Source organism: Saccostrea echinata, unplaced genomic scaffold, assembly GCF_033153115.1.
Source record: "Saccostrea echinata isolate AGI-Se365-2 ecotype Australia unplaced genomic scaffold, CSIRO_AGI_Sech_v1 ptg000060l, whole genome shotgun sequence".
Lineage (NCBI taxonomy): Eukaryota > Metazoa > Mollusca > Bivalvia > Ostreida > Ostreidae > Saccostrea > Saccostrea echinata.
The window spans coordinates 4,977,517-4,991,515 of NW_026889809.1; positions in this window are offsets into that span (position 1 = coordinate 4,977,517).

Consider the following 13,999-nt stretch of genomic DNA (forward strand, 5'->3'; position numbering starts at 1 on the left):
TTACAGTGTTTGTCCTAAAGCATTTTAGTTTATCACATGAAAAAAAATCAGCTGGTAAAATAAAGTTATCGTTGAAAACTTTTATTTGGAATGTTGACTTTTGATAACCCTGACTGTTTTAAGGAAACATTTTTTACAAGTGTTGCTAGATATATTCAAGATAAATGCACAAACTTCTCTGAACTAATTACACAATGCACAAGTTGCTTACTATAAACATGTAAAAAAGACAGTGACACACTATGTAGAAGTACAGTAGATGGCTGCCTATACCAGTTCATCTTATCACAGTCACAGAATGGTACATTTTCTGCTCTCCGCCCACGGATTCTTCTTTTTATCGGGCGTGACAACCAAGCCATCCTCTGGCATTTTCTCATCAATAAACTCCGTCAGTCTACAAACAACAAGAAATTAAGATGAAAACTCCGAAACAACGAAAAATAGGCGAACTTAATACATGCAAATGTTACATGAATTTGATTGCTATAATTATTTGTTGCTCTTGCAATGGATGCATGGTTAATGGAATGCATCTGTGAACGATTTTAGACCAAAAAAAAAAAAAAAAGAAAAAAAAGAAAAAAAACCACAACTGTAATAAAGAAAGTTGTAGATTTTTAAAACAATTGAGGTGCTTGGTTGTCTTCAAAAATATTCATTGACTGCTGTATCATTTTCAAGTGTGCCTTCTTATTTATCATCTCTTTCATACATGTAGTAAATTAATAAGACTTTTTCTGAAGGTATATGGAGGTTATGATCTTTCTGACCCAGTATTTTTTTTTTTTTTTTGTTAGATTGATTGCTTTCCGTATGTGGAAGTAATTACTGTGAATCAGTGAATCCCATGCCATACGGCCAAGGTGTTTCAATAAAAACAATTGTCCATGGAATAATAATGATAATGTGCAGCTTAATAACAGGGAAAGCAACTTGGCGCAGGCACTTGATGTTATATAAATACTTCTACCCACACCAAATTAATTTTGATTCTTGTCTGGTTTCTGACTAAATGAAATACTTCAAGTATATTTGCTTACATGTCTTTTATATTTATATGTTTTGGATTTTAAAGATCACATTTTTCTTTCATTTTCATAATTGTACAATTTGAAATAGTAATGGTAAACTGACTTTGAAATCTAGCAGGGACTATATTTTTGGCGGAAGGGCGGAGTATGAAAATATCTCCCTTTCTCTTCTCAAAATTACTATAGAACAAGGAATTCAAAAGGCATGCATTTTTAAACAATTAATGGCTTAAGGAAATTTTTATAATAACTGAAATTAATAATAATGTACTAAAGTTTTAAAATATATCAAATAAATAGGATTTTCTAGACAAATAGCAATCTTATAGCGTTTGAAAGCTGAGGATTCTAAGAACAGATTCGAGTAAAAATTCAGTAAAGAATTTTTTTTTCTCTCATTAAACGGCCAAAACTTTTGGTTTTCGTATCATTTTGTACCTTTACATGACTACTTTACCATATGTAAAAATAATAAAATTTTAAATATACAAAGCATGTTAAAATAACTAATATTCCCTTAAAAAATGAAGAAAAATAGAGGAAATTCGGGTTACCCAATATCTATAATTTAGTTTAACTGGTTATCTCATTTTGATATTATCATCTGGTAGACCACTTGATGCTTAATGACAAGGAAAAGATTGTGATCTTGATACAACCTTGATCTTTTAATGAAACGGTTAAATATACTGTAATTGATGTCATCACTTGGTGATATTGTCTTCTTGAATCTGTGAAAATTTCATTAATTTTTAAATATGATAAACAGGAGAAGAATCCCTCCTTAGGTTGACGAAATTGTATTGGGTGAAATATGTTTTCTAATACATCAATACTCGGTACTTAAATGGCGTTTATCCAACAGATTGATACTTAATGGCAATTTTGTATTATATCTAGGAGATGATCATGATGATTGAAAAAAATATTACATTCACTCCTGCATCTGAAAAGCGGAGTTTGTACTGTACTTTTAAGAAAAGGTCTTCTGTTCAAAACAAAAGCACCAGATTAATACAATGTGTACGTATATTTATTATTTAATTAAACATATATATATATATATATATATATATATATATATATATATATATATATATATATATATATATATAATGAATTGGCAAATTGTTGATGTTTAATCAATAGAAAATGAATTTAGTTAAATAAAATGACACAATGCTGTCATCATTGTTTGAATGATTTTTAGATGAAAATTGGATTTTTATTGTATAACGTGTCGAAAAAAAATCGCCTCCTATGTACACAGCTTAAATGAAGTGAAGATATTTGGGTCAGTGTCAATTTCCAGTTTGTTGAACGTAATTGTATCTTTCCCAGCATCTTCCCCAGAACTCGTATAAAAAAAAACATGCGATCAAATGACCTACTAATTGAATGAACTCTATGGTCTGTGGTTATCATAACAATCTAATTACATGCTCCTCAGAAATTAATCGCGATTTTAGGTTAATTGGCATTCTAGTTTGATTTCAATACCAGAAAGAGGCCACTGTTCCACTGTTCTGGAAAAAGATACAATTCAACATAATTTTGAATGACAAACTAACATGAAAACGGGGCATACACCTTGTACATTTATTGCAAGTATAAAATTGTGAAATACATATAACATTATGTATTCTAAAAATTAAACGACTAGGAAATCACTTATACTTAATTTAAATAAAAGCTCACACCAACCATACTGGGAATACTTAATGATATTTCAAAAAACTAAGTTAAACAAAATTCAAGAAGAGGTGTGCCCTAGTGCCAATTAAACTCCATATGGATTCAACTTCTGGGACTTTAAGACGTAGTTGTGGCATAACAATATTTAGAGCTGTCTATAGCTTGCCCTAGAAGCTACGTTTCTTAGATTTCGAGATGGATTTGGTGCGCGATCCAATGTTGGGATGTTTGTTTCTTTGCTTTGTTTTTGTTTGTTTGTTTTGTTTTGTTTTTACAACAGAGTAACAATTAAGGACAAAGAAAGATAACTAAGTAAGCTATACTTTGTAGAAGGATTTGAAACATGTAGCTAAATATGTAGGCTTGGTTGACGTACTTGTAGTACATGTATTGAGTACTCTGTATGTGTTGACTGTCTCAGTGATTTCACTGTTTGTGGGTGAACATTTCTATAAAATTCAATATAATTCAATTTATTGACATAACCATGTTGGTATACAGTCAAAATAAGAAATCAAATGCAGACAACAGAAAAAAGAGAAAGAGAGCATTATTTTGCATTTAAAGCTAGCTTAAAAAAGAAAATTAATTTATTTTCTCAATAAGAGCTAGCTTAGAAAAGAACATTAATTCTTCCAAAACTCGCCAAACTTCAATTTGGTTAAAAAAAAAAAATTGTATCTAGATTTAAGTTTTATATTAATTGTCATTTAATAGAATATAACGAACAAGTTCTTTTTCATACGCAATATAGTTTAAAGATTTGATGAATATATTATAAATTATTACAATCTGGTACCTTTTATCTTACTTTCTACATAAATGCCAATTAAATTCACATTTATGTACAAATAAAAGGAAGCGAAACAGTAAAAGTCCACGAATAATTGATGAAATCATTTTACAAACTATCAAATTACTAATCTAAATGTGTTTAAACTAAGACCAACTCTCATTTGATTGCCGTTTTACAATAGTCGTATGGAAGCAATTCTCCATGAAGTGGGCTCTCTCTGCTAGCATTCACAAAGCTTTCAGAAAGTCGCAGTCGTACTATTGAACACGGCAAAACATGGAAGGAAATAATACGAGAGTGTCAAATGTGACGCTTCAGATTACTGGATTGATTTGCCTGTGTCGGTTTTCAGCGACAGAAGCTGGTCATTGCCGCGTAGAAGACAATTACAGAGAGCTTAAGCAATCAGTTCCAATCACTTTGCTTAATGTTCAGATGAGAGAGAGAGAGAGAGAGAGGGGGGGGGGGGGGAGGACAATGACAAGTTTTGAAGTCAAAATTAAATTATTGAAAATATCAGTTAAGTATCTATAAAAGCATTTGTTTTATCAATGTTTAAAGTTTCCCCATAGTCAATCTAGAATGTTAACCCCCCCCCCCCGAAACTTTTGAATATATAATAATGTAAATGATTCTCAAGATCTGATCTGGACCGCTTTAATTGGGAGGGGGAATTTGTCAAGTGACTGATTTTTTTCTATTATTTTGCAAAGTGAAAAAAAGTAAGAAAGGGTCAAGTTTTGTTAGTCAAAGAACTTTTGTTATCGGTTTGTTGTTTGCAATGTGTTATCAATCTTTTCAACATAAACTGTACAGTTTATTCAATGTAGACAGACTTTTCCATTTGTGCGATGGTTTTATGTGTTATTGAATTTCTCTGGGGGAAAAAAACTTGAAGGGACAAATGGAAACCTTATTTGCTCTCCAAACTTCAAATTAGAAAAATACACAAAAGAATTGTTTTAAATGATTTTTATATTATATTATATTATATTATATTATATTATATTATATTATATTATATTATATTATATTATATTATATTATATTATATTATATTATATTATATTATATTATATTATATTATATTATATTATATTATATTATATTATATATCAAGATATGAAAACCTTAAACCTTGAGCTGCGACTTTGATGTCGGAAATTTTTGTTGCAGTTTTGTAATTAACTATTTCAATGACAGAAAAAAGAAACTTTATAAGCTTTTATTTTTTATATTTGTGAAGGAAGAACTAGTTTTAAGCTTTGATTGAAGCAAAATTACATTATTATCGTCCCGTTCAATATTGATTTCTTATATAAAACTATTTATTCCAATGTACAGAAATTTTTCTTCTGAAACAATTTAATACTTTATTTTAGATTAATTGATCAAAAAGATTTAAGATACATACAGATTTATCATAAAATCACATTTTAATAGCAAAATAAAATTCTCAGAAATGCAGCTCATACTGCATTAAGTTAACACAATTGACGTGTTGTTTTGGGGATGGGTGGGGGGTATTTCTATTATGATCTGAAAATGTCGATAAAAACTAAGTGCAAGAAATAAATTGAGGTTTTAAAATCAAATGACACATGAGACTTATGCAAACAAAATTAAAGATAACAAGTAATTTGATATGATATCAATTCGTATTCTAGTATTTCTATTTTTAAAAAATCTGTTAAATTGTTCGAAACAAGCTTTAATAACTTGTAAACATTAGTTGAGTATCCGTGTCAATTTCATTAGAGAAATTTAACAGGATCTAAAATAGGATGACAGTCGCTAAGCTTTCAATGTAGACATCGATCAGCTACCTTTTCAATGAATTTGATTGACTTGGGTAAACACATGGCTCTGCAAGATGAAATGCTGTGTTTTGCCGAAGCAAAAGTGGATGGGTTGGGAAGGCTTCGGGCAATTTCTGATGCACGGCTTCGGTGTAAACTTAGAAATACTAATCATGGCAGTTACAACAGGAAATGCTGATCATGGCAATTACAACAGGCAGATACTTAATCTTGGATTGTTTAAATATCATGATTTTAGCAAAACCTTGCCCGGGGGATAGCAATATGACAAAATTCAGAATTAGGGTAGGCTCTACAATACGACGAAATGCCACGAAATGGGATCTTGAGGATTATGATATTTCATTCAACACATTACTTGTACTTTTGATACATCTAGAGGATATTTAGTGTTTTGTGGTTGGATATGGAATTTACTTTACGAGTGGACAATCCTTTCTCGCAAATGAAACAAATTCCAAAACAAAACACAAAAGATTTTCATGTTTTCCTTTTCTTATTAGCTGGCTCTTTGTTCAAACAATAGGTCCATAAGAATCATACAAAAGATAAAGTACTCAATATAAATTTAATTATACAATTGTATTTAACTGTGCATATTATGACAAATGTAATAAAAATATAGAAGAATTGCATTAATGTGATGGGGAAAAAAATTAAAAATCAATTCTGGTAGCTATTTTCACACTGTGAAAATAACACCTTGAAAATATTAAATTTATTACGAGGTAAAGTATTTCACATTTGAAAATTTAATAGAATTTGATTATCATTGTTTATAATTAGTTAACTTACTGTCTTATAGCTTCTGACACTGGAATTCTCTCGATGTCCTTATGATGTCGTAAATACTGGACATGCTTCTTCAATTCATCTCTATCCATACTTCTTTATGTTGCACAGTATACTTATTAAAATCAAGTAGAAAGGTTTGTTCTCTTGATCAACTTAAAATACAATATGGGGACATGATATGGTTACCGCTACCGATCTCAACCTGGAAATGATATCTATATCATATTTTCACTTTCACCGAGCGTCTAATTATCACTTGGGTCGGATGTCATTAGCCGCACACCTAGATTAAGTTAGTACTATTTGTTATATAAAAGACGTGATAGTACGTATTACACGCTGATTTCCTACTTTCAACTCCTCGAAGGAAACCTCGCGCCTGTTCCTGGGTTGATCATTATAGGAGCTATGTAAATGATCTGAAATCTATCGATCCTGGCTGAACTGCGGGCTGTGCTTTGTCATCCTTCCTCAGATGGACGTAGGTAGCGGTCAATCGTGAGAGGAAAAAGACATCAATCACGAGAGATGATATCGTAAAAATAGAAATACCGCTTCATAAGCCGCCGAAATTTGAGTCGTACTGGTATTGACTGACAAGCGAAAATATAATAAAGAGAACCAGAATCACAAAACTAAGTTATCGCTTCTTCCTCCACGCATTCATAATTGTTTCTTTTTTATCAATTCAGAATAAAGTACCTTGAGATGAAATGACGGAGATTCTGCGGAATGTTTCCATTACCAGGAAGCAGGCGAAACTAGGTAAATATGTATACAAGAGCACTAAAAGTCAGAAATGGAATATTGTCATTTGTGAAAAAAAATAATTTTAATATATAATATATAATTACTCCTCACTAAAATATTTACTGTAATGAAGGAGAAACTTCAGGAGTACTGTACAACAGTATATTCGAGAGTGCTTTAAATCAGATGTGGATATTTAAAAACAAAGTATATAACCATTCCCCACGATAAATTGAAGTCCAGGCTTTTTGACATTATAGACGGCTGCTTTTTCAATAAAAATGAAACTCGTAAATATACTTACCTTGTTATTGATCATTTACAAAATTATTTTGTTAAAAAGCAGTCTGATTGTACACACAAGTACTCTGAAGTTGATATTAAAAAGATGCTTGAGTTTCTGATTGACAATATCTATGTAGTTTTTGGAGATCAGCTCTTCCAACAATCTGTTGGAATTCTCATGGGTACCAATTGCGCCCCTTATTAGCAGACCTATTTTTGTATTCATATGAAGCAGAATTTATTCAAAAACTTCTACATGAGAAGAAGAAAACACTTGCTGTGGCCTTCAACTCGACATTTCGATATATCGACGACGTATTATCAATTAAATAAAAGATACCACAGATTATGAGACATCTGTTTCTCATGTTTGGATATTTTACTAGAAAAAGACGTCAATGGTAATCCAACAACAAAGCTTTATGACAAACGTGATGACTTCAACTTTTCAATCGTCAACTTCACTTACTTCTGTAGCAATATACCCTTAACACCTGCATATGGGGTTTATGTCTCTCAGTTGATTCAATACGCAAGAGCATGCTCTACGTATGAACAATTTCTAAAACGAGGCAAACAAGTTGATGAAACAAGGATATCAATAGTAGCGTTTGAAGTCTTCTTTTCGCAAGTTTCACGGTTGATAGAATGACCTTTTTAGCACATACAACCTATCAATGAGTCAAATGATGACTGACGTTTTACATACTAATTGTTAGGCCATTATTTATACACTGAACTGTCAACGGATTTTTCCGTTTTTCCCTGATCATGACAAGGAGCACATGGCGGGTGTGACCGGTCGGCAGGGGACAGGGGATGCCGTATTTATTTTACACATTATTCACAATTAGTTTTAAAAACCATACTGTAAATTTGATTTTGGAGAGAAAATCAGATGGAAATTGTGACACCAACATACAAACCACGACAAAATTCAGTTTAAAAAATTGCACAGGCCAGGTATTTTTTTTTCATGTGATTCTAAATTCAAAGGCCAGAAGGACAAAAATTGAAACTGAATCTGTAGAAATCATCTAACAACAAAACACTAAAAGACATCTCATTATGTTCTTATTCGTTTCTACTCAAACGAACATAAATACTTTATAAAATAAATAACAATACGTATACGTATTGGTTATGTTACATGCTCCTATAAAATTTGATTGAGGTTTACAGACAACTGATTCCCCAAAGGAATGATTATTCAATCAGATATTCCACTAAAGCAATTTTTTACTAGTATCCATCAGTCAAAGTATTCCATTGTCAGCTTTTTTACGATGACATACTTTTCATTTCATTTTTACTGATAAGATTCTACCAGTCTTTATATACTAGTATATTTTCATATGGGAAGACCCGGAGTCAATTACTTTGAAGTGTAATGCATCAAATTACAATTACTTTGGAATTTCTACATTACAAATAACAGTACTATTGTTTTAATTACCATTACTTTTCTCATTAAAATATTTCATTTTGAATAAAAAAAACAATGAAATTATATTTTTAAAAAATAATTTATTTGTAAATTAATTTAGATTGTGATATCTGGTATCTTGAATCCCTTTTCTCCACTGTTTTAAAGTTTCAAATGATGTAGCTTAAAGCTTTGTTTATATGATATGGGTCTTTAATTTTCTCCTTTCACTAGTTCAGTGACAAGAAATATTCCTCTTATAGGCGACTGAGTTCATAATTGTTTAAATCAAGTTTAGTTTGTAGATTTTCGTACCAGAACGGTTTCCATTAAAAATCAATTATGGTACAACATGTATTTATCAAATACAATAAAATAAACATTAAAAAAAGGAAATAGGTTAGATAGATTTTGAAGTCAATAATGTTTTTTTTAATATTGATAAAAACACCAATTTCATATAATGGCAATTAATGACATTTCTGTGAAAGTAATGCATTACATTACAGTTTTTTTGTAATTGAAAAATCTGTGCATTACCCATTACATCCCATTTCTTTGAATAAATATAATGATTACAATGCATAACCATTATAAGTTACTATTGCCCAACAGATCTGACTATTGGTAGCATTTAATTTTCACGAAAGGGTAATCCATTTTAAGTCAGCACTTAAATTTCACAAAGGAAACTAAGTGTATATAAATGTATATAGATAATGTCATAATACAGTAATCTTCTCGCGTAAGTGTTTGCCTCCATTGAATATGGATAACTAATGAAGAATCAATAATTATTTCCAGTCAATGAAAGAGAGTTCGATCTACCCTACATATACTGGAGTCCTAAACTAAAAATTAAAAAAAATCATTACAAAGAAACATACATTGACTGATCCAGCAAATGCTCACCAAGCCCCTATCTTTACTCTTCATAAAAATATTAACTGCTGTAAAGGAGAAGCTTCAGAAGTACTGTGCTACAGCATATTCTAGAAATGGTGTAAATCAAATGTGAATTCTTAAAAACTTCAAAAAGCTTTTAAAGAATTTAAAATCACAAAATTTTTCAGAAGTTAGTAATATCAAAACGTATAACTTTCCTACACTTTTATACAACCATTCCTCACGATTAATTAAAACCAGGCTTTTTAATATCACAAGCAACTGCTTCTTCGAAAAAAATTGAACTGGGGAATTTTTATATCGTGTGATTGTTCATCAACAAAATTACTTCGTTATAAATCACTCTGACTCTAAACTCAAGTACTCTGCAGTTGATATTTAAAGGATGCTGGAGTCCCTTATTGACAATATCTATGTAGTCTTAGGAGACCAGATATTCCAATGTTGGAATTCTGAGGGTCACTAACTATGCCTTTAGCTCCTATAAGAGATTGTTCTATTTGACGTATCCGTATAAGTATCCGTATCCGTATACGTATCGAGGTGAGAGAGGCATCTCGATCCCGATGTCTAAATTATTTACTATAATTTCCATCGTTATTTGTTTGGTTTTAGAGCAGTCCCATTCATTTAAGAATAGCATATGGTATTTTTTCTAATAAAAATGTATTAAGCTGCTGTAAAAGTCTGTCATTTCGCTGGAATTTTTTTTAAAAAATAGATAATGAAATTAAATAAATTTGTATTTCTTTTCAATATATTGTTTAAAACATTAATTGCAATTTTGTTTAAAAACATTTATTGGGATCCCCCTTTCTCCCTCTTAACATCATTTTATTGATTGATTCTGTAATTTACATTAGATGACATAAAAGTTACCCCCACCCCCCCACCCCCCCAACACACTAAAATGCAAAAGACTTTAATATCCACACAATCAATAAAACCGTGTAGCTGTTTTCTAAAGAGAATTCGCTTCCAGACCCTTACCAGTATATGCTTAAAAATGCCAGCCCCCCCCCCCCCCCCGGGAACACACACAAACTTTCATAGTGTCTGTTGACTTTCTTCATTCTTTTTTTCAATGAACTATTTGACAAATACCTGTATATCTCCCCTACCCCTCCCCAGTTGAAATTGCTTCTTTCGTGCCTATTCTCATACGGCTTGATTTTGCTTTATATTTTGTCCTTTCAGCAGTATTAACTTGAAAAGACTTCATGGCGACAAAAAATAGGTAATGAAATGAAAATGCAATTGTTAAATTTATTTTTTCCTTTTAGTTCTCTTGTTATCGTACATGTGTATTATAATTCATGGTTTGATATAGAAACTGTTTCATAATAGGGTATTCATTATCTTAACTCTCTTTTTATAAGAAAGAAAAGAACATTAGGCTAAAAAATGAGAAAACAATAGATTTATCTACAATGTATTTCTTCTATGCTACCTTTTTCATCCAGCTGATTTTAATTTCTTTTTTTTCTTATTTTTATTTATTTACTTATGCATTTTGGCCCAGATCGGGACAAGTGCGAGTCAATTCAACATGCAGTTTATAGAATTAAAGAGAAGAGGCTGCTTCTACGTAGCAGAGAAATAAAAAAACACAGAATAAAGGATAAACTTTATACAAAACATTTAATTGATAAAGTATCAGCATTTTTTCAGAGTTTTGGTCCCGCTTGTACACAAAGAATTACAGTCATACATACTTTTTTTTACTAATTTTATTTTTTTTTAAATCCTCCCATAAAATGATAGGTGTGAACAGCAACTTGATACGTTTCATTAGAAATATTACTATATATCTTATTTTCCAATGAATGAGGTTAAAATCAAACAAGAAACGATAGAAATGTTACCCAACGGTTAAATCATCGGGATCGAGATGCCTCTCATACCTCGATACGTATACGGATACAGATACGGATACGGATACGTCAGATAGAACAATCTCTATAAGCGGATGTTTTTCATATTCCCATGAAACAGAATTTATTCAACAATTTCTATAAGAGAAGAAGGGGGTTTCAACTCAACATTCAGATTAAGCGACATTTTATCAATTAACAATAGTTACTTTCATTCATATGCACATGTCGACTCTACATATCCCTGTGAACTTAAATAAAGGACACCACAGAGTCTGCCACATCTGTTTCATATTTTAATGTTTTACTGACTATAGACGATAAGACTAAGTAACAATTAAATTATATGACAAAGAGATGACCAGCTTTTCGATTGCGATCGTTAACTTTCCTTATTTAGATACTTAACCTGCATATGACGTTTATTCGATACTCAAGAGCATGCTACGAGGTTGATCAGCTTTTAAACTGAGACAGGCTACTGACAGATAAGTTAATGTTACAGAGAATTCAACAACTTCGTTAAAAGTCAGCATCTCGTAAATTCTATGGTCGTTATAACCACCTTTTTTCAGCAAATACTATCTATCATTGGGTCGTATTTTGACTGACATATTTCATACCAATTGTTAGGCCTTTGTTTTTATACTAAATTTGACTCAGCCTATAATGACATTATACCCCGTTTAATCCTTTATTCCCCCTCAATCGTCTGTTAGGGGAGGAACCCAAGATCCCTTTCTACTTTTTTAATGTCACCTGTTATTTCAATTCTTAGGGGACAACCCTGAGTCTGAAACTAAAGAATTTAATGAATCATGAAGTCTGTTTAAAAAAGAAAAGAAAGAAAGAAAAACGTTTGGAAAGGGTTTTTGTAAATTTTTAAAAAAGAGATTGGTCCCCAATTAGCCTACTGTGAAGATCTTTTTAGAAAAAAATCCGAAACCCTATTGCACATCTACAGGATATCTCCAGTCAAATTCCAAGGTGCAATTTGGTTACTTGAATAAAGTTCTTGGAACCAGTTTTTTTGTATCAAAACATCATTTTCCCACCCCAGTTAGCCCCATGGATGAAAATGAAAATTCCTAAATCTTACAGCACGTCTTTAGGTCACTTCTAATCATATTCCAACAGATGATATGGCTATATATCCCTAACAAAAAGTACAAAAAAGTATCAAAGTTTTCACTATAGTAAATCAAAGATTTAGAAAAAATGAAAAAAAAATTACAAATGATAGTGGTTGTTTGAAGAAAAGGATTGCCATCTCTGTTATTTAAATTTGCCCTGTCTTAAATTTGTCCTCTTGCAAAAAGAGCAAGAGGGCCAATAATCATTAAAAAATCAATTAAAAGTTCAGAAGAAATGCTTGAACAGCAAATACAATCTATCATTAAGTCGAATGTTTCATATGTCAATCATTTTTGTTCTCGAAAACTTGATTTTGCGTTATTACACGAGAGGTGCTGCTCACGAATTTTCATTCTCGCGTATATTTTCATTAGTATAGGTTATATACAACAATACCCAGAATTTGGTGATCTATAATACAAATTGTTAGGCCATAATTTTTACATTGAATTATCTACGGAATTCCCCATTTGCCCGATCGTGGCAAGGAGCACACGATAGGCACACGACGGGTGTGACCCGTTGACAAGGGATGCTTATACCTACATGGCACGTGATACCACGTCTGATGTTTTTAGAGGTCAGTGTTTGCTTTGCTCCAATTTTTTATGGTTTCAATGGACTTTTCAGCTTGAAAACTGCTCGTTTCTTCATATTTCATAATCTACTACAAGTATTATGCGAAAGTGTTTTGAATAAACAAAACCATGAAAACCTTTAACATAATAATGGGGAACTTCTCAAAAGAATTTAAAATTAGGCATATACTTCTTTATTTATTTTCCATTAAAAAGCTACACCCTTTTTGCATATTATAGCAGTGTTCATTTATCAATGAAACCTTCAAAAAGCTATCATGATGGTTATTATAGTTTTTATTGTTAAAAAGTAGGAACTGCCTAACCATACACTCACATATTTCATTCTAGTCAGTGAGTACATAACAATTCATTGACGTGGAAACTAAAACAAGGGGCCCTTTTTATCGGTAGTGTTTTTAGAAGCATTTCATTCTTGTATAGTGAGAACTATTGTTAGAAGTCCTCTATCTGATAAATGAGACTGATACAAGAGTTAGTCATCTTAGAATGTCTTACGGGATCCTTCAGTGCTTAACAAGAGAATGAATTTACCGGCATTTTTCAAAGAAATTGTTAATATTTGAAGAGTACTTAGTTGAAAGATTTTAAGGTCATTAACTGCACTCTAAGACACACAGTAAAAACTTGGTTAATCCAATTTCACTTTACCTGTCAGCACAAAAGTTAACGATGTTAAAAAATGGCGAAGAGGGTTTTCTTGGATGGAGAACCATTCAAAAGTGAAGAATAAAACAGTCTTTATGTGTCAGTGCTTTTTGGGCGATAAACAAATCACATTTACACCAGAACCCGTATCTCGGAACAATAAAACTCTTAAACTACGATTTAGATGGCTGAACGAGATTACCCTCACCCCTGCTGGGGCTGGCTTACACGGTTCCT